We start from the raw sequence: 18,662 nt of genomic DNA on the forward strand, positions 1-18,662 counted from the left end.
GTAGGTTAACTAGCGGGCCCTTGGACTATGTAGATTAACTAGCAGCACTTGGACTATCTACTTTAACTAGCGGGGCCCTTGGACTATGTAGATTCCCTAGCGGGCAATTGGACTACGTAGGTTCCCTAGCGGGCACTTAGACTATGTAGGTTCCCTAGCGGGCACTTGGATTATGAATGTTCCCTACGGACACTTGAACTATGTAAGTTAACTACCGGGCACTTGGACTATGTATGTTAACTAACGGGCCCTTGGACTACCTAGGTTAAATAGCGGACACTTGCACTATGTAGGTTCCCTAGCGGGCACTTGATTATATAGGTTCCCTATCGGGCACTTGGAGAATGTAGGTTAACTAGGGGGCACTAGGACAATGTAGGTTACCTAGCGGACCCTTGGACTCTCTAGGTTACTTAGGGGGAACCTGGACTATATAGGTTAACTAGTGGGCACTTGGACTATCTAGGTTACCTAGCAGGCACTTGGACTATGTAGGTTAACTAGCGGTCACTTGGACTATCTAGGTTACCTAGCGGGCACTTGGACTATGTACGTTACCTAGCGGGCACTTGGACTATGTACGTTACCTAGCGGGCACTTGGACTATGTACGTTTCCTAGCGGGTACTTGGACTAGATAGGTTCCCTAGCGGGCACTTGGTCTATCTAGGTTAACTAGCGGGCACTTGGACTATCTAGGTTAACTAGCGATCACTTGGACTATCTAGGTTAACTAGCGGGCATTTGGACTATTAGGGCCCCTAGCGGGCATTTGGACTATATTGGTTACCTAGCGGGCACTTGGACTATGTAGGTTAACGAACGGGCACTTGGAATATGCAGGTAACCTAGCGGGCACTTGGACTGTCTAGCTTCCCTATCGGGCACTTGGACTATGTAGGTTAACTAGCGGGCATTTGGACTATGTAGGTTACCTAGCGGGCACTTGGACTATGTAGGTTCCCTATCGGGCACTTGTAGAATGTATGTTAACTAGGGGGCACTAGGACTATGTAGGTTACCTAGCGGGCCTTTGGACTATCTAAGTTACCTAGCGGGCATTTGCACTATATAGGCTCCCTAGCGGGCATTTGGACTATATAGATTACCTAGCGGGCACTTAGACTTTGTAGGTTACCTAGCGGGCACTTGGACTATCTAGGTTACCTAGCTGGCACTTGAACTATCTACATCACCTAGGGGGTACTTGGAGTATGTAGGTTACCTACCGGGCTGTTGGACTATCTAGGTTACCTAGCGGGCACTTGGACTATCTAGGTTAACTAAAGGGAACTTGGACTATGTAGGTTCCCTAGAAGGCACTTGGAGAATGTAGGTTAACTAGGGGACACTAGGACAATGTAGGTTACCTAGCGGGCCCTTGGACTATCTAGGTTACCTAGGGAGAACTTGGACTATGTAGGTAAACTAGCGGGCACTAGGACAATCTAGGTTAACTAGCGGGTACTTGGACTATGTAGGTTAACTAGCGGGCCCTTGGACTATGTAGATTAACTAGCAGTACTTGGACTATCTACGTTAACTAGCGGGCCCTTGGACTATGTAGATTCCCTATCGGGCACTTGGACTATGTATGTTCCAGAGCGGGCACTTGAACTATGTAGGTTCCCTAGCGGGCACTTGGAGAATGTAGGTTAACTAGGGGACACTAGGTACAATATAGGTTACCTAGCGGGCCCTTGGACTATCTAGGTTACCTAGGGAGAACTTGGACTATGTAGGTTAACTAGTGGGCACTTGGACTATCTAGGTTACCTAGCAGGCACTTGGAATATGTAGGTTAACTAGCGGGCACTTGGACTATCTAGGTTACCTAGCGGGCACTTGAACTATGTACTTTCCCTAGCGGGCACTTGGACTATCTACGTTACCTAGCGGGCACTTGGACTATGTACGTTAACTAGCGGGCACTTGGACTATGTATGTTTCCTAGCGGGTACTTGGACTATCTATGTTAACTAGCGGGCACTTGGACTATGTAGGTTTCCTATCGGGCACTTGGACTATCTAGGTTACCTAGCAGGCACTTGGACTATGTACGTTAACTAGCGGGCACTTGGATTATGTACGTTTCCTAGCGGGTACTTGGACTATCTATTATAACTAGCGAGCACTTGGACTATGTAGGTTCCCTATGGGGCACCTGGACTAGGTAGGTTCCCTAGCGGGCACTTGGTCTATCTAGGTTAACTAGCGGGCACTTGGACTATGTAGGATAACTAGTGGGCACTTGGACTATGTAGGCAACCTAGTGGTCACTTGAACTGTCTAGGTTACCTAGCGGACACTTGGACTATGTAGGTTAACTAGCAGGCACTTGGACTATCTAGGTTAACTTGCAGGCCCTTGGATGATGTAGGTTATCTAGCGGGCCCTTGGACTATCTAGGTTACCTAGATAGCACTTGGACTATATAGGTTCCCTAGCGGGCACTTGGACTAGGTAGGTTCCCTAGCAGGCACTTGGTCTATCTAGGTTATCTAGCGGGCACGTGGACTATCAAGGTTAACCAGCGGGCACTTGGACTATCTAGCATAACTAGCGGGCACTTGGACTATTAGGGTCCCTATCGGGCATTTGGACTATATAGGTTACCTAGCGGGCACTTGGACTATGTAGGTTAACGAACAGGCACTTGGACTATGTAAGTAACCTAGTGGTCACTTGAACTGTCTAGGTTACCTAGCGGGCACTTGGACTATGTAGGTTAACTAACGGGCACTAGGACTATCTAGGTAAACTTGCAGACCCTTGGACGATGTAGGTTAACTAGCGGGCCCTTGGACTATGTAGGTTAACTAGCGGGCCCTTGGACTATGTATGTTAACTAGCGTGCACTTGGAGGATCTAGGTTAACTAGCGGGCACTTGGACTATGTATGTTAACGAACAGGCACTTGGACTATGTAAGTAACCTAGTGGTCACTTGAACTGTCTAGGTTACCTAGCGGGCACTTGGATTATGTAGGTTAACTAGCGGGCACTTGGACTATCTAGGTTAACTTGCGGGCCCTTGGACGATGTAGGTTATCTAGCGGGCCCTTGGACTATCTAGGTTACCTAGATAGCACTTGGACTATATAGGTTCCCTAGCGGGCACTTAGACGAGGTAGGTTCCCTAGCGGGCACTTGGTCTATCTAGGTTAACTAGCGGGCACGTGGACTATCTAGGTTAACTAGCGTGCACTTGGACGATCTAGGTTAAATAGCGGGCACTTGGTCTATGTAGGTTAACGAACAGGCACTTGGACTATGTAAGTAACCTAGTGGTCACTTGAACTGTCTAGGTTACCTAGCGGGCACTTGGACTATGTGGGTTAACTAGCGGGCACTTGGACTGTCTAGGTTAACTAGCGGGCCCTTGGACTATGAAGTTTACCTAGCACACACTTACACTATGTAGGTTACCTAGCGGGCACTTGGACTATGTAGGTTAAATAGAGGACACTTGGACAATCTAGGTTAACTAGTGGGCCCTTGACTATGTAGGTTAACTAGCCAGTACTTGGACGATCTAGGTTAACTAGCGGGCACTTGAACGATCTAGGTTAACTAAGGGGCACTTGGACTATCAAAGTTAACAAGCGAGCCCTTGGTCTATGTAGGTTAACTAGCGGGCCCTTGGACTTTCTAGGTTGCCTAGATAGCACTTGGACTATATAGGTTCCCTAGCGGGCACTTGGACTATCTATGTTAACGAACGGGCACTTGGACTATGCAGGTAACCTAGCGGGCACTTGGACAGTCTAGGTTAAATAGCGGGCTCTTGGAATTCTAGGTTAACTAACGGGCACTTGGACTATGTAGGTTGCCTAGGGGGAACATGGACTATCTAGGTTAGTTAACGGGCACTTGGACTATCTAGGTTACCTAGCGGGAACTTGGACTATCTAGGTTGCCTAGCAGGCACTTTGATTATGAAGGATCCCTGCGGGCACTTGGACTATCTAGGTTACCTAGCGGGCACTTGGACTATGTACGTCCCCTAGTGGGCACTTGGAATATCTAGGTTAACTAACGGGCACTAGGACTATCTAGGTTTACTAGCGGGCACTTGGACTATCTAGGTTACCTAGCGGGTACTTGGATTATGAAGGATCCCTAACGGGCACTAGGACTATGTAGGTTAACTAGCAGACACTTGCGCGATCTAGGTTAAGTAGCGGGCCGTTGCACTATGTAGGTTAACTAGCGGGCCCATGGATTATGTAGGTTTACTAGCAGGCACTTGGACTATCTAGGTTAACTAGCGGGCACTTGGACTATGTAGATTCCCTAGCGGGCATTTGGACTATTTAGGTTACCTAGCGGGAACTTGTACTATGTAGGTTACCTAGTGGGCACTTGGAATATCTAGGTTACCTAGCAGGCACTTTGACTATCTAGGTTAACTAACGGACACTTGGACTATGTAAGTTAACTAGAGGACACTTGGACTATCTAGGTTCCCTATCGGGCACTTGGACTATGTAGGTTAATTAGCGGGCACTTGGACTGTCTAGGTTACCTAGCGGGCACTTGGACTATGTAGGTCAACTAGCGGGCCCTTGGACTATCTAGGTTAGCTAACGGGCACTTAGATTATGTGGGTTTACTAGCGGGCACTTGGAATATGTAGGTTAACCAGTGGGCCAATGGACTATGTAGGTTACCTAACGAGCACTTGGACTATGTAGGTTCCCTAGCGGGCACTTGGATTATGTAGGTTCCCTATATTGCACTTGGACTATGTAGGTTAACTAGTGGGCATTTGGACTATGTAGGTTACCTAGCGGGCACTTGGACTATGTAGGTTCCCTAGCCGGCACTTGGATTATATAGGCTCCCGATCGGGCACTTGGACTATGTAGGTTAACTAGCCGGCATTTGGACTATGTAGGTTACCTAGCGGGCACTTGGAGTATGTAGGTTCCCTATCGGGCACTTGGAGAATGTAGGTTAACTAGGGGGCACTAGAACAATGTAAGTACCTAGCGGGCCCTTGGACTATCGAGGTTTCCTAGAGGGCACTTGCACTATGTACTTCCCTAGCGGGCACTTGGAATATCTACGTTACCTAGCGGGCACTTGGACTATGTATGTTACCTAGCGGGCACTTGGACTATGTACGTTTCCTAGCCGGTTCTTGGACTAGATAGGTTCCCTAGCGGGCACTTTATCTATCTAGGTTAACTAGCGGGCACTTGGATTATCTAGGTTAACTAGCGAGCACTTGGACTATCTAGGTTAACTAGCGGGCATTTGGACTATTAGGGCCCCTAGCGGGCATTTGGACTATATTGGGTACCTAGCGGGTACTTGGACTATGTAGGTTAACGAACGGGCACTTGGACTATGTAGGTAACCTATTGGTCACTTGAACTGTCTAGGTTACCTAGCGGGCACTTAGACTATGTAGGTTAACTAGCGGGCACTTGGACTATCTAGGTTAACTAGCGGGCCCTTAGACGATGTAGGTTAACTAGCGGGCCCTTGCACTATGTAGGTTAACTAGCGGGCCCATGGATTATGTAGGTATACTAGCAGGCACTTGGACTATCTAGGTTAACTAGCGGGCACTTGTACTATCTAGGTTAACTAACAGGCACTTGGACTATGTAGGTTCCCTAGCAGGCCTTGGACTATGTAAGTTCCCTATCGGGCACTTGGACTAGGTAGGTTCCCTAGCGGGCACTTGGTCTATCTAGGCTAACTAGCGGACACTTGGAGTATCTAGGTTAACTAGCGAGCACTTGGATTATCTAGGATAACTAGCGGGCACTTGGACTATTAGGGTCCCTAGCGGGCATTTGGACTATATAGGTTACCTAGCGGGCACTTGGACTATGTAGGTTAACGAACAGGCACTTGGACTATGTAAGTAACCTAGTGGTCGCTTGAACTGTCTAGGTTACCTAGCGGGCACTCGGACTATCTAGGTTAACTTGCAGCCCCTTGGACGATGTAGGTTAACTAGCGGGCCCTTGAACTATGTAGGTTAACTAGCGGGCCCTTGGACTATGTAGGTTAACTAGCGTGCACTTGGACGATCTAGGTTAACTAGCGGGCACTTGGACTATGTAGGTTAACGAACAGGCACTTGGACTATGTAAGTAACCTAGTGGTCACTTGAACTGTCTAGGTTACCTAGCGGGCACTTGGACTATGTAGGTTAACTAGCGGGCACTTGGACAATCTAGGTTAACTTGCGGGCCCTTGGACGATGTAGGTTATCTAGCGGGCCCTTGGACTATCTAGGTTACCTAGATAGCACTTGGACTATATAGGTTCCCTAGAGGGCACTTGGATTAGGTAGGTTCCCTAGCGGGCACTTGGTCTATCTAGGTTAACTAGCGGGCACGTGGACTATCAAGGTTAACTAGCGAGCACTTGGACTATCTAGGATAACTAGCGGGCACTTGAACTATTAGGGTCTCTAGCGGGCATTTGGACTACATAGGTTACCTAGCGGGCACTTGGTCTATGTAGGTTAACGAACAGGCACTTGGACTATGTAAGTAACCTAGTGGTCACTTGAACTGTCTAGGTTACCTAGCGGGCACTTGGACTATGTAGGTTAACTAACGGACACTTGGACTATCTAGGTTAACTTGCAGACCCTTGGATGATGTAGGTTAACTAGCGGGCCCTTGGACTATGTAGGTTACTAGCGGGCCCTTGGACTATGTAGGTTAACTAGCGTGCACTTGGACGATCTAGGTTACCTAGCGGGCACTTGTACTATCTAGGTTATCTAACAGGCACTTGGACTATGTAGGTTCCCTAGCAGGCCTTGGACTATGTAAGTTCCCTATCGGGCACTTGGACTAGGTAGGTTCCCTAGCGGGCACTTGGTCTATCTAGGCTAACTAGCGGACACTTGGACTATCTAGGTTAACTAGCGAGCAATTGGATTATCTAGGATAACTAGCGGGCACTTGGACTATTACGGTCCCTAGCGGGCATTTGGACTATATAGGTTACCTAGCGGGCACTTGGACTATGTAGGTTAACGAACAGGCACTTGGACTATGTAAGTAACCTAGTGGTCGCTTGAACTGTCTAGGTTACCTAGCGGGCACTCGGACTATCTAGGTTAACTTGCAGGCCCTTGGACGATGTAGGTTAACTAGCGGGCCCTTGAACTATGTAGGTTAACTAGCGGGCCCTTGGACTATGTAGGTTAACTAGCGTGCACTTGGACGATCTAGGTTAACTAGCGGGCACTTGGACTATGTAGGTTAACGAACAGGCACTTGGACTATGTAAGTAACCTAGTGGTCACTTGAACTGTCTAGGTTACCTAGCGGGCACTTGGACTATGTAGGTTAACTAGCTGGCACTTGGACAATCTAGGTTAACTTGCGGGCCCTTGGACGATGTAGGTTATCTAGCGGGCCCTTGGACTATCTAGGTTACCTAGATAGCACTTGGACTATATAGGTTCCCTAGAGTGCACTTGATTAGGTAGGTTCCCTAGCGGGCACTTGGTCTATCTAGGTTAACTAGCGGGCACGTGGACTATCAAGGTTAACCAGCGAGCACTTGGACTATCTAGGATAACTAGCGGGCACTTGGACTATTAGGGTCCCTAGCGGGCATTTGGACTACATAGGTTACCTAGCGGGCACTTGGTCTATGTAGGTTAACGAACAGGCACTTGGACTATGTAAGTAACCTAGTGGTCACTTGAACTGTCTAGGTTACCTAGCGGGCACTTGGACTATGTAGGTTAACTAACGGGCACTTGGACTATCTAGGTTAACTTGCAGACCCTTGGATGATGTAGGTTAACTAGCGGGCCCTTGGACTATGTAGGTTAACTAGCGGGCCCTTGGACTATGTAGGTTAACTAGCGTGCACTTGGACGATCTAGGTTACCTAGCGGGCACTTGTACTATCTAGGTTAACTAACAGGCACTTGGACTATGTAGGTTCCCTAGCAGGCCTTGGACTATGTAAGTTCCCTATCGGGCACTTGGACTAGGTAGGTTCCCTAGCGGGCACTTGGTCTATCTAGGTTAACTAGCGGACACTTGGAGTATCTAGGTTAACTAGCGAGCACTTGGATTATCTAGGATAACCAGCGGGCACTTGGACTATTAGGGTCCCTAGCGGGCATTTAGACTATATAGGTTACCTAGCGGGCACTTGGACTATGTATGTTAACGAACAGGCACTTGGACTATGTAAGTAACCTAGTGGTCGCTTGAACTGTCTAGGTTACCTAGCGGGCACTCGGACTATCTAGGTTAACTTGCAGGCCCTTGGACGATGTAGGTTAACTAGCGGGCCCTTGAACTATGTAGGTTAACTAGCGGGCCCTTGGACTATGTAGGCTAACTAGCGTGCACTTGGACGATCTAGGTTAACTAGCGGGCACTTGGACTATGTAGGTTAACGAACAGGCACTTGGACTATGTAAGTAACCTAGTGGTCACTTGAACTGTCTAGGTTACCTAGCGGGCACTTGGACTATGTAGGTTAACTAGCAGGCACTTGGACTATCTAGGTTAACTTGCAGGCCCTTGGATGATGTAGGTTATCTAGCGGGCCCTTGGACTATCTAGGTTACCTAGATAGCACTTGGACTATATAGGTTCCCTAGCGGGCACTTGGACTAGGTAGGTTCCCTAGCAGGCACTTGGTCTATCTAGGTTATCTAGCGGGCACGTGGACTATCAAGGTTAACCAGCGGGCACTTGGACTATTAGGGTCCCTATCGGGCATTTGGACTATATAGGTTACCTAGCGGGCACTTGGACTATGTAGGTTAACGAACAGGCACTTGGACTATGTAAGTAACCTAGTGGTCACTTGAACTGTCTAGGTTACCTAGCGGGCACTTGGACTATGTAGGTTAACTAACGGGCACTAGGACTATCTAGGTAAACTTGCAGACCCTTGGACGATGTAGGTTAACTAGCGGGCCCTTGGACTATGTAGGTTAACTAGCGGGCCCTTGGACTATGTATGTTAACTAGCGTGCACTTGGAGGATCTAGGTTAACTAGCGGGCACTTGGACTATGTATGTTAACGAACAGGCACTTGGACTATGTAAGTAACCTAGTGGTCACTTGAACTGTCTAGGTTACCTAGCGGGCACTTGGATTATGTAGGTTAACTAGCGGGCACTTGGACTATCTAGGTTAACTTGCGGGCCCTTGGACGATGTAGGTTATCTAGCGGGCCCTTGGACTATCTAGGTTACCTAGATAGCACTTGGACTATATAGGTTCCCTAGCGGGCACTTAGACGAGGTAGGTTCCCTAGCGGGCACTTGGTCTATGTAGGTTAACTAGCGGGCACGTGGACTATCTAGGTTAACGAACTGGCACTTGGACTATGTAGGTAACCTAGCGGGCACTTGGACAGTCTAGGTTACCTAGCTGGCACTTGAACTATGAAGGTTCCCTAGCGGGCACTTGGACTATGTAGGTCAACTAGCAGGTCCTTGAACTATCTAGGTTAGCTAACTGGCACGTGGACTATGTAGGTTAACTAGCGGACACTTGGACTACCTAGGTTAACTAGCGGGCTCTTGCACTATGTAGGTTAACTAGCGGGCCCATTGACAATGTAGGTTAACTAGCGGGCACTTCGACGATCTAGGTTAACTAGCGGGAACTTGGACGATATAGGTTAACTAGCGGGCACATGAATTATCTAGGTTAGCTAGCGGGCTCTTGCACTATGTAGGTTAACTAGCGGGCCCATTGACTATTTAGGTTAACTAGCGGGCACTTGGATGATCTAGGTTACCTAGGGGGAACTTTGACTATGTAGGTTAACTAGTGGGCACTTGGACTATCAAAGTTAACTAACAGGCACTTGGACTATGTAGGTTAACTAGCGGGCACTTGGACTATCTAGGTTATATAGCGGGCACTTGGACTATGTACGTTCCCTAGCGGGCACTTGGACTATCTACCTTACGTAGCAGGCACTTGAACTATGTACGTTAACTAGCGGGCACTTCGACTATGTACGTTTCCTAGCGGGTACTTAGACTATCTATGTTAACTAGCGGGCACTAGACTATGTAGGTTCCCTATGGGGCACCTGGACTAGGTAGGTTCCCTAGCGGGCACTTGGTCTATCTAGGTTAACTAGCAGGCACTTGGACTATCTAGGTTAACTAGTGACCACTTGGACTATCTAGGATAACTAGCGGGCACTTGGACTATGTAGGTAACCTAGTGGTCACTTGAACTGTCTAGGTTACCTAGCGGGCACTTGGATTATGTAGGTTAACTAGCGGGCACTTGGACTATCTAGGTTAACTAGCGGGCCCTTGGACGATGTAGGTTAACTAGAGGGTCCTTGGACGATCTAGGTTAACTAGCGGGTATTTGGACTATGTAGGTTAACTAACGGGCCCTTGGACTATGTAGATTAACTAGCGGAACATGGACTATCTACGTTAACTAACGGGCCCTTGGACTATGTAGATTCCCTAGTGGGCACTTGGACTAAGTATGTTCCAGAGCGGGCACTTGGACTATGTAGGTTCCCTAGCGGGCACTTGGACTATGTAGGTTAACTAGCGGACACTTGGACGATCTAGGTTAACTAGCGGGTATTTGGACTATGTAGGTTAACTAGCGGGCCCTTGGACTATGTAGATTCCCTAGCGGACACTTGGACTACGTAGGTTCCCTAGCGGGCACTTGGACTATGTAGATTCCCTAGCGGGCACTTGGACTATGAATGTTCCCTACGGACACTTGAACTATGTAAGTTAACTACCGGGCACTTGGACTATGTATGTTAACTAACGGGCCCTTGGACTACTTAGGTTAACTAGCGGTCCCTTGGACGATCTAGGTTAACTAGCGGGCACTTGGACAATATAGGTTAACTAGAGGGCACTTGGATTATCTAGGTTAGCTAGCGGGCTCTTGCACTATGTAGGTTAACTAGCGGGCCCATTGACTATTTAGGTTAACTAGCGGGTACTTGGACGATCTAGGTTATCTATGGGGAACTTTGACTATGTAGGTTAACTAGTGGGCACTTGGACTATCTAGGTTACCTAGCAGGCACTTGGACTATGTACGTTAACTAGCGGGCACTTCGACTATGTACGTTTCCTAGCGGGTACTTAGACTATCTATGTTAACTAGCGGGCACTAGACTATGTAGGTTCCCTATGGGGCAACTGGACTAGGTAGGTTCCCTAGCGGGCACTTGGTCTATCTAGGTTAACTAGCAGGCACTTGGACTATCTAGGTTAACTAGTGAGCACTTGGACTATCTAGGATAACTAGCGGGCACTTGGACTATGTAGGTAACCTAGTGGTCACTTGAACTCTCTAGGTTCCCTAGCGGGCACTTGGATTATGTAGGTTAACTAGCGGGCACTTGGACTATCTAGGTTAACTAGCGGGCCCTTGGACGATGTAGGTTAACTAGCGGGCCCTTGGACGATCTAGGTTAACTAGCAGGTATTTGGACTATGTAAGTTAACTAACGGGCCCTTGGACTATGTAGATTAACTAGCGGAACATGGACTATCTACGTTAACTAGCGGGCCCTTGGACTATGTAGATTCCCTAGTGGGCACTTGGACTATGTATTTTCCAGAGCGGGCACTTGGACTATGTAGGTTCCCTAGCGGGCACTTGGACTATGTAGGTTAACTAGCGGACACTTGGACGATCTAGGTTAACTAGCGGGTATTTGGACTATGTAGGTTAACTAGCGCGCCCTTGGACTATGTAGATTCCCTAGCGGACACTTGGACTACGTAGGTTCCCTAGCGGGCACTTGGACTATGTAGATTCCCTAGCGGGCACTTGGACTATGAATGTTCCCTACGGACACTTGAACTATGTAAGTTAACTACCGGGCACTTCGACTACGTAGGTTAACTAGCGGGCACTTGGACGATCAAGGTTAACTAGCGGGCACTTGGATTATCTAGGTTAGCTAGCGGGCTCTTGCACTATGTAGGTTAACTAGCGGGCCCATTGACTATTTAGGTTAACTAGCGGGTACTTGGACGATCTAGGTTATCTATGGGGAACTTTGACTATGTAGGTTAACTAGTGGGCACTTGGACTATCTAGGTTACCTAGCAGGCACTTGGACTATGTACGTTTCCTAGCGGGTACTTGGACTATCTATGTTAACTAGCGGGCACTTGGACTATGTAGGTTCCCTATGGGGCACCTGGACTAGGTAGGTTCCCTAGCGGGCACTTGGTCTATCTAGGTTAACTAGCGGGCACTTGGACTATCTAGGTTAACTAGTGAGCACTTGGACTATGTAGGATAACTAGTGGGCACTTGGACTATGTAGGTAACCTAGTGGTCACTTGAACTGTCTAGGTTACCTAGCGTGCACTTGGATTATGTAGGTTAACTAGCGGGCATTGGACTATCTAGGTTAACTAGCGGGCCCTTGGACGATGTAGGTTAACTAGCGGGCCCTTGGACGATCTAGGTTAACTAGCGGGTATTTGGACTATGTAGGTTAACCAACGGGCCCTTGGACTATGTAGATTCCCTAGCGGGCACTTGGACTATGTATGTTCCAGAGCGGGCACTTGGACTATGTAGGTTCCCTAGCAGGCACTTGGACTATGTAGGTTCCCTAGCGGGCACTTAGACTATGTAGGTTAACTAGCGGACACTTGGACGATCTAGGTTAACTAGCGGACACTTGGACGATCTAGGTTAACTAGCGGGTATTTGGACTATGTAGGTTAACTAGCGGGCCCTTGGATTATGTAGATTAACTAGCAGCACTTGGACTATCTACTTTAACTAGCGGGGCCCTTGGACTATGTAGATTCCCTAGCGGGCAATTGGACTACGTAGGTTCCCTAGCGGGCACTTAGACTATGTAGGTTCCCTAGCGGGCACTTGGACTATGAATGTTCCCTACGGACACTTGAACTATGTAAGTTAACTACCGGGCACTTGGACTATGTATGTTAACTAACAGGCCCTTGGACTACTTAGGTTAACTAGCGGACACTTGCACTATGTAGGTTCCCTAGCGGGCACTTGATTATATAGGTTCCCTATCGGGCACTTGGAGAATGTAGGTTAACTAGGGGGCACTAGGACAATGTAGGTTACCTAGCGGACCCTTGGACTCTCTAGGTTACTTAGGGGGAACCTGGACTATATAGGTTAACTAGTGGGCACTTGGACTATCTAGGTTACCTAGCAGGCACTTGGACTATGTAGGTTAACTAGCGGTCACTTGGACTATCTAGGTTACCTAGCGGGCACTTGGACTATGTACGTTACCTAGCGGGCACTTGGACTATGTACGTTACCTAGCGGGCACTTGGACTATGTACGTTTCCTAGTGGGTACTTGGACTAGATAGGTTCCCTAGCGGGCACTTGGTCTATCTAGGTTAACTAGCGGGCACTTGGACTATCTAGGTTAACTAGCGATCACTTGGACTATCTAGGTTAACTAGCGGGCATTTGGACTATTAGGGCCCCTAGCGGGCATTTGGACTATATTGGTTACCTAGCGGGCACTTGGACTATGTAGGTTAACGAACGGGCACTTGGAATATGCAGGTAACCTAGCGGGCACTTGGACTGTCTAGGTTCCCTATCGGGCACTTGGACTATGTAGGTTAACTAGCGGGCATTTGGACTATGTAGGTTACCTAGCGGGCACTTGGACTATGTAGGTTCCCTATCGGGCACTTGTAGAATGTATGTTAACTAGGGGGCACTAGGACTATGTAGGTTACCTAGCGGGCCCTTGGACTATCTAAGTTACCTAGCGGGCATTTGGACTATATAGGCTCCCTAGCGGGCATTTGGACTATATAGATTACCTAGCGGGCACTTAGACTTTGTAGGTTACCTAGCGGGCACTTGGATTATCTAGGTTACCTAGCTGGCACTTGAACTATCTACATCACCTAGCGGGTACTTGGAGTATGTAGGTTACCTACCGGGCTGTTGGACTATCTAGGTTACCTAGCGGGCACTTGGACTATCTAGGTTAACTAACGGGAACTTGGACTATGTAGGTTCCCTAGAAGGCACTTGGAGAATGTAGGTTAACTAGGGGACACTAGGACAATGTAGGTTACCTAGCGGGCCCTTGGACTATCTAGGTTACCTAGGGAGAACTTGGACTATGTAGGTAAACTAGCGGGCACTAGGACAATCTAGGTTAACTAGCGGGTACTTGGACAATGTAGGTTAACTAGCGGGCCCTTGGACTATGTAGATTAACTAGCAGTACTTGGACTATCTACGTTAACTAGCGGGCCCTTGGACTATGTAGATTCCCTATCGGGCACTTGGACTATGTATGTTCCAGAGCGGGCACTTGAACTATGTAGGTTCCCTAGCGGGCACTTGGAGAATGTAGGTTAACTAGGGGACACTAGGTACAATATAGGTTACCTAGCGGGCCCTTGGACTATCTAGGTTACCTAGGGAGAACTTGGACTATGTAGGTTAACTAGTGGGCACTTGGACTATCTAGGTTACCTAGCAGGCACTTGGAATATGTAGGTTAACTAGCGGGCACTTGGACTATCTAGGTTACCTAGCGGGCACTTGAACTATGTACTTTCCCTAGCGGGCACTTGGACTATCTACGTTACCTAGCGGGCACTTGGACTATGTACGTTAACTAGCGGGCACTTGGACTATGTATGTTTCCTAGCGGGTATTTGGACTATCTATGTTAACTAGCGGGCACTTGGACTATGTAGGTTTCCTATCGGGCACTTGGACTATCTAGGTTACCTAGCAGGCACTTGGACTATGTACGTTAACTAGCGGGCACTTGGATTATGTTCGTTTCCTAGCGGGTACTTGGACTATCTATTATAACTAGCGAGCACTTGGACTATGTAGGTTCCCTATGGGGCACCTGGACTAGGTAGGTTCCCTAGCGGGCACTTGGTCTATCTAGGTTAACTAGCGGGCACTTGGACTATCTAGGTTAACTAGTGAGCACTTGGACTATGTAGGATAACTAGTGGGCACTTGGACTATGTAGGCAACCTAGTGGTCACTTGAACTGTCTAGGTTACCTAGCGTGCACTTGGATTATGTAGGTTAACTAGCGGGCATTGGACTATCTAGGTTAACTAGCGGGCCCTTGGACGATCTAGGTTAACTAGCGGGCATTTGGACTATGTAGGTTAACCAACGGGCCCTTGGACTATGTAGATTCCCTAGCGGGCACTTGGACTATGTATGTTCCAGAGCGGGCACTTGGACTATGTAGGTTCCCTAGCAGGCACTTGGACTATGTAGGTTCCCTAGCGGGCACATGGACTATGTAGGTTAACTAGCGGACACTTGGACGATCTAGGTTAACTAGCGGGTATTTGGACTATGTAGGTTAACTAGCGGGCCCTTGGACTATGTAGATTAACTAGCAGCACTTGGACTATCTACTTTAACTAGCGGGGCCCTTGGACTATGTAGATTCCCTAGCGGGCAATTGGACTACGTAGGTTCCCTAGCGGGCACTTAGACTATGTAGGTTCCCTAGCGGGCACTTGGACTATGAATGTTCCCTACGGACACTTGAACTATGTAAGTTAACTACCGGGCACTTGGACTATGTATGTTAACTAACGGGCCCTTGGACTACTTAGGTTAAATAGCGGACACTTGCACTATGTAGGTTCCCTAGCGGGCACTTGATTATATAGGTTCCCTATCGAGCACTTGGAGAATGTAGGTTAACTAGGGGGCACTAGGACAATGTAGGTTACCTAGCGGGCACTTGGTCTATCTAGTTTAACTAGCGGGCACTTGGACTATCTAGGTTAACTAGCGATCACTTGGACTATCTAGGTTAACTAGCGGGCATTTGGACTATTAGGGCCCCTAGCGGGCATTTGGACTATATTGGTTACCTAGCGGGCACTTGGACTATGTAGGTTAACGAACGGGCACTTGGAATATGCAGGTAACCTAGCGGGCACTTGGACTGTCTAGCTTCCCTATCGGGCACTTGGACTATGTAGGTTAACTAGCGGGCATTTGGACTATGTAGGTTACCTAGCGGGCACTTGGACTATGTAGGTTCCCTATCGGGCACTTGTAGAATGTATGTTAACTAGGGGGCACTAGGACTATGTAGGTTACCTAGCGGGCCCTTGGACTATCTAAGTTACCTAGCGGGCATTTGGACTATATAGGCTCCCTAGCGGGCATTTGGACTATATAGATTACCTAGCGGGCACTTAGACTTTGTAGGTTACCTAGCGGGCACTTGGATTATCTAGGTTACCTAGCTGGCACTTGAACTATCTACATCACCTAGCGGGTACTTGGAGTATGTAGGTTACCTACCGGGCTGTTGGACTATCTATGTTACCTAGCGGGCACTTGGACTATCTAGGTTAACTAACGGGAACTTGGACTATGTAGGTTCCCTAGAAGGCACCTGGAGAATGTAGGTTAACTAGGGGACACTAGGACAATGTAGGTTACCTAGCGGGCCCTTGGACTATCTAGGTTACCTAGGGAGAACTTGGACTATGTAGGTAAACTAGCGGGCACTAGGACAATCTAGGTTAACTAGCGGGTACTTGGACAATGTAGGTTAACTAGCGGGCCCTTGGACTATGTAGATTAACTAGCAGTACTTGGACTATCTACGTTAACTAGCGGGCCCTTGGACTATGTAGATTCCCTATCGGGCACTTGGACTATGTATGTTCCAGAGCGGGCACTTGAACTATGTAGGTTCCCTAGCGGGCACTTGGAGAATGTAGGTTAACTAGGGGACACTAGGTACAATATAGGTTACCTAGCGGGCCCTTGGACTATCTAGGTTACCTAGGGAGAACTTGGACTATGTAGGTTAACTAGTGGGCACTTGGACTATCTAGGTTACCTAGCAGGCACTTGGAATATGTAGGTTAACTAGCGGGCACTTGGACTATCTAGGTTACCTAGCGGGCACTTGAACTATGTACTTTCCCTAGCGGGCACTTGGACTATCTTCGTTACCTAGCGGGCACTTGGACTATGTACGTTAACTAGCGGGCACTTGGACTATGTATGTTTCCTAGCGGGTACTTGGACTATCTATGTTAACTAGCGGGCACTTGGACTATGTAGGTTTCCTATCGGGCACTTGGACTATCTAGGTTACCTAGCAGGCACTTGGACTATGTACGTTAACTAGCGGGCACTTGGATTATGTACGTTTCCTAGCGGGTACTTGGACTATCTATTATAACTAGCGAGCACTTGGACTATGTAGGTTCCCTATGGGGCACCTGGACTAGGTAGGTTCCCTAGCGGGCACTTGGTCTATCTAGGTTAACTAGCGGGCACTTGGACTATCTAGGTTAACTAGTGAGCACTTGGACTATGTAGGATAACTAGTGGGCACTTGGACTATGTAGGCAACCTAGTGGTCACTTGAACTGTCTAGGTTACCTAGCGTGCACTTGGATTATGTAGGTTAACTAGCGGGCATTGGACTATCTAGGTTAACTAGCGGGCCCTTGGACGATGTAGGTTAACTAGCGGGCCCTTGGACGATCTAGGTTAACTAGCGGGCATTTGGACTATGTAGGTTAACCAACGGGCCCTTGGACTATGTAGATTCCCTAGCGGGCACTTGGACTATGTATGTTCCAGAGCGGGCACTTGGACTATGTAGGTTGCCTAGCAGGCACTTGGACTATGTAGGTTCCCTAGCGGACACTTGGACTATGTAGGTTAACTAGCGGACACTTGGACGATCTAGGTTAACTAGCGGGTATTTGGACTATGTAGGTTAACTAGCGGGCCCTTGGACTATGTAGATTAACTAGCAGCACTTGGACTATCTACTTTAACTAGCGGGGCCCTTGGACTATGTAGATTCCCTAGCGGGCAATTGGACTACGTAGGTTCCCTAGCGGGCACTTAGACTATGTAGGTTCCCTAGCGGGCACTTGGATTATGAATGTTCCCTACGGACACTTGAACTATGTAAGTTAACTACCGGGCACTTGGACTATGTATGTTAACTAACGGGCCCTTGGACTACCTAGGTTAAATAGCGGACACTTGCACTATGTAGGTTCCCTAGCGGGCACTTGATTATATAGGTTCCCTATCGGGCACTTGGAGAATGTAGGTTAACTAGGGGGCACTAGGACAATGTAGGTTACCTAGCGGACCCTTGGACTCTCTAGGTTACTTAGGGGGAACCTGGACTATATAGGTTAACTAGTGGGCACTTGGACTATCTAGGTTACCTAGCAGGCACTTGGACTATGTAGGTTAACTAGCGGTCACTTGGACTATCTAGGTTACCTAGCGGGCACTTGGACTATGTACGTTACCTAGCGGGCACTTGGACTATGTACGTTACCTAGCGGGCACTTGGACTATGTACGTTTCCTAGCGGGTACTTGGACTAGATAGGTTCCCTAGCGGGCACTTGGTCTATCTAGGTTAACTAGCGGGCACTTGGACTATCTAGGTTAACTAGCGATCACTTGGACTATCTAGGTTAACTAGCGGGCATTTGGACTATTAGGGCCCCTAGCGGGCATTTGGACTATATTGGTTACCTAGCGGGCACTTGGACTATGTAGGTTAACGAACGGGCACTTGGAATATGCAGGTAACCTAGCGGGCACTTGGACTGTCTAGCTTCCCTATCGGGCACTTGGACTATGTAGGTTAACTAGCGGGCATTTGGA

This window comes from Tenrec ecaudatus (genome assembly GCF_050624435.1).
Source record: "Tenrec ecaudatus isolate mTenEca1 chromosome 2 unlocalized genomic scaffold, mTenEca1.hap1 SUPER_2_unloc_13, whole genome shotgun sequence".
Lineage (NCBI taxonomy): Eukaryota > Metazoa > Chordata > Mammalia > Afrosoricida > Tenrecidae > Tenrec > Tenrec ecaudatus.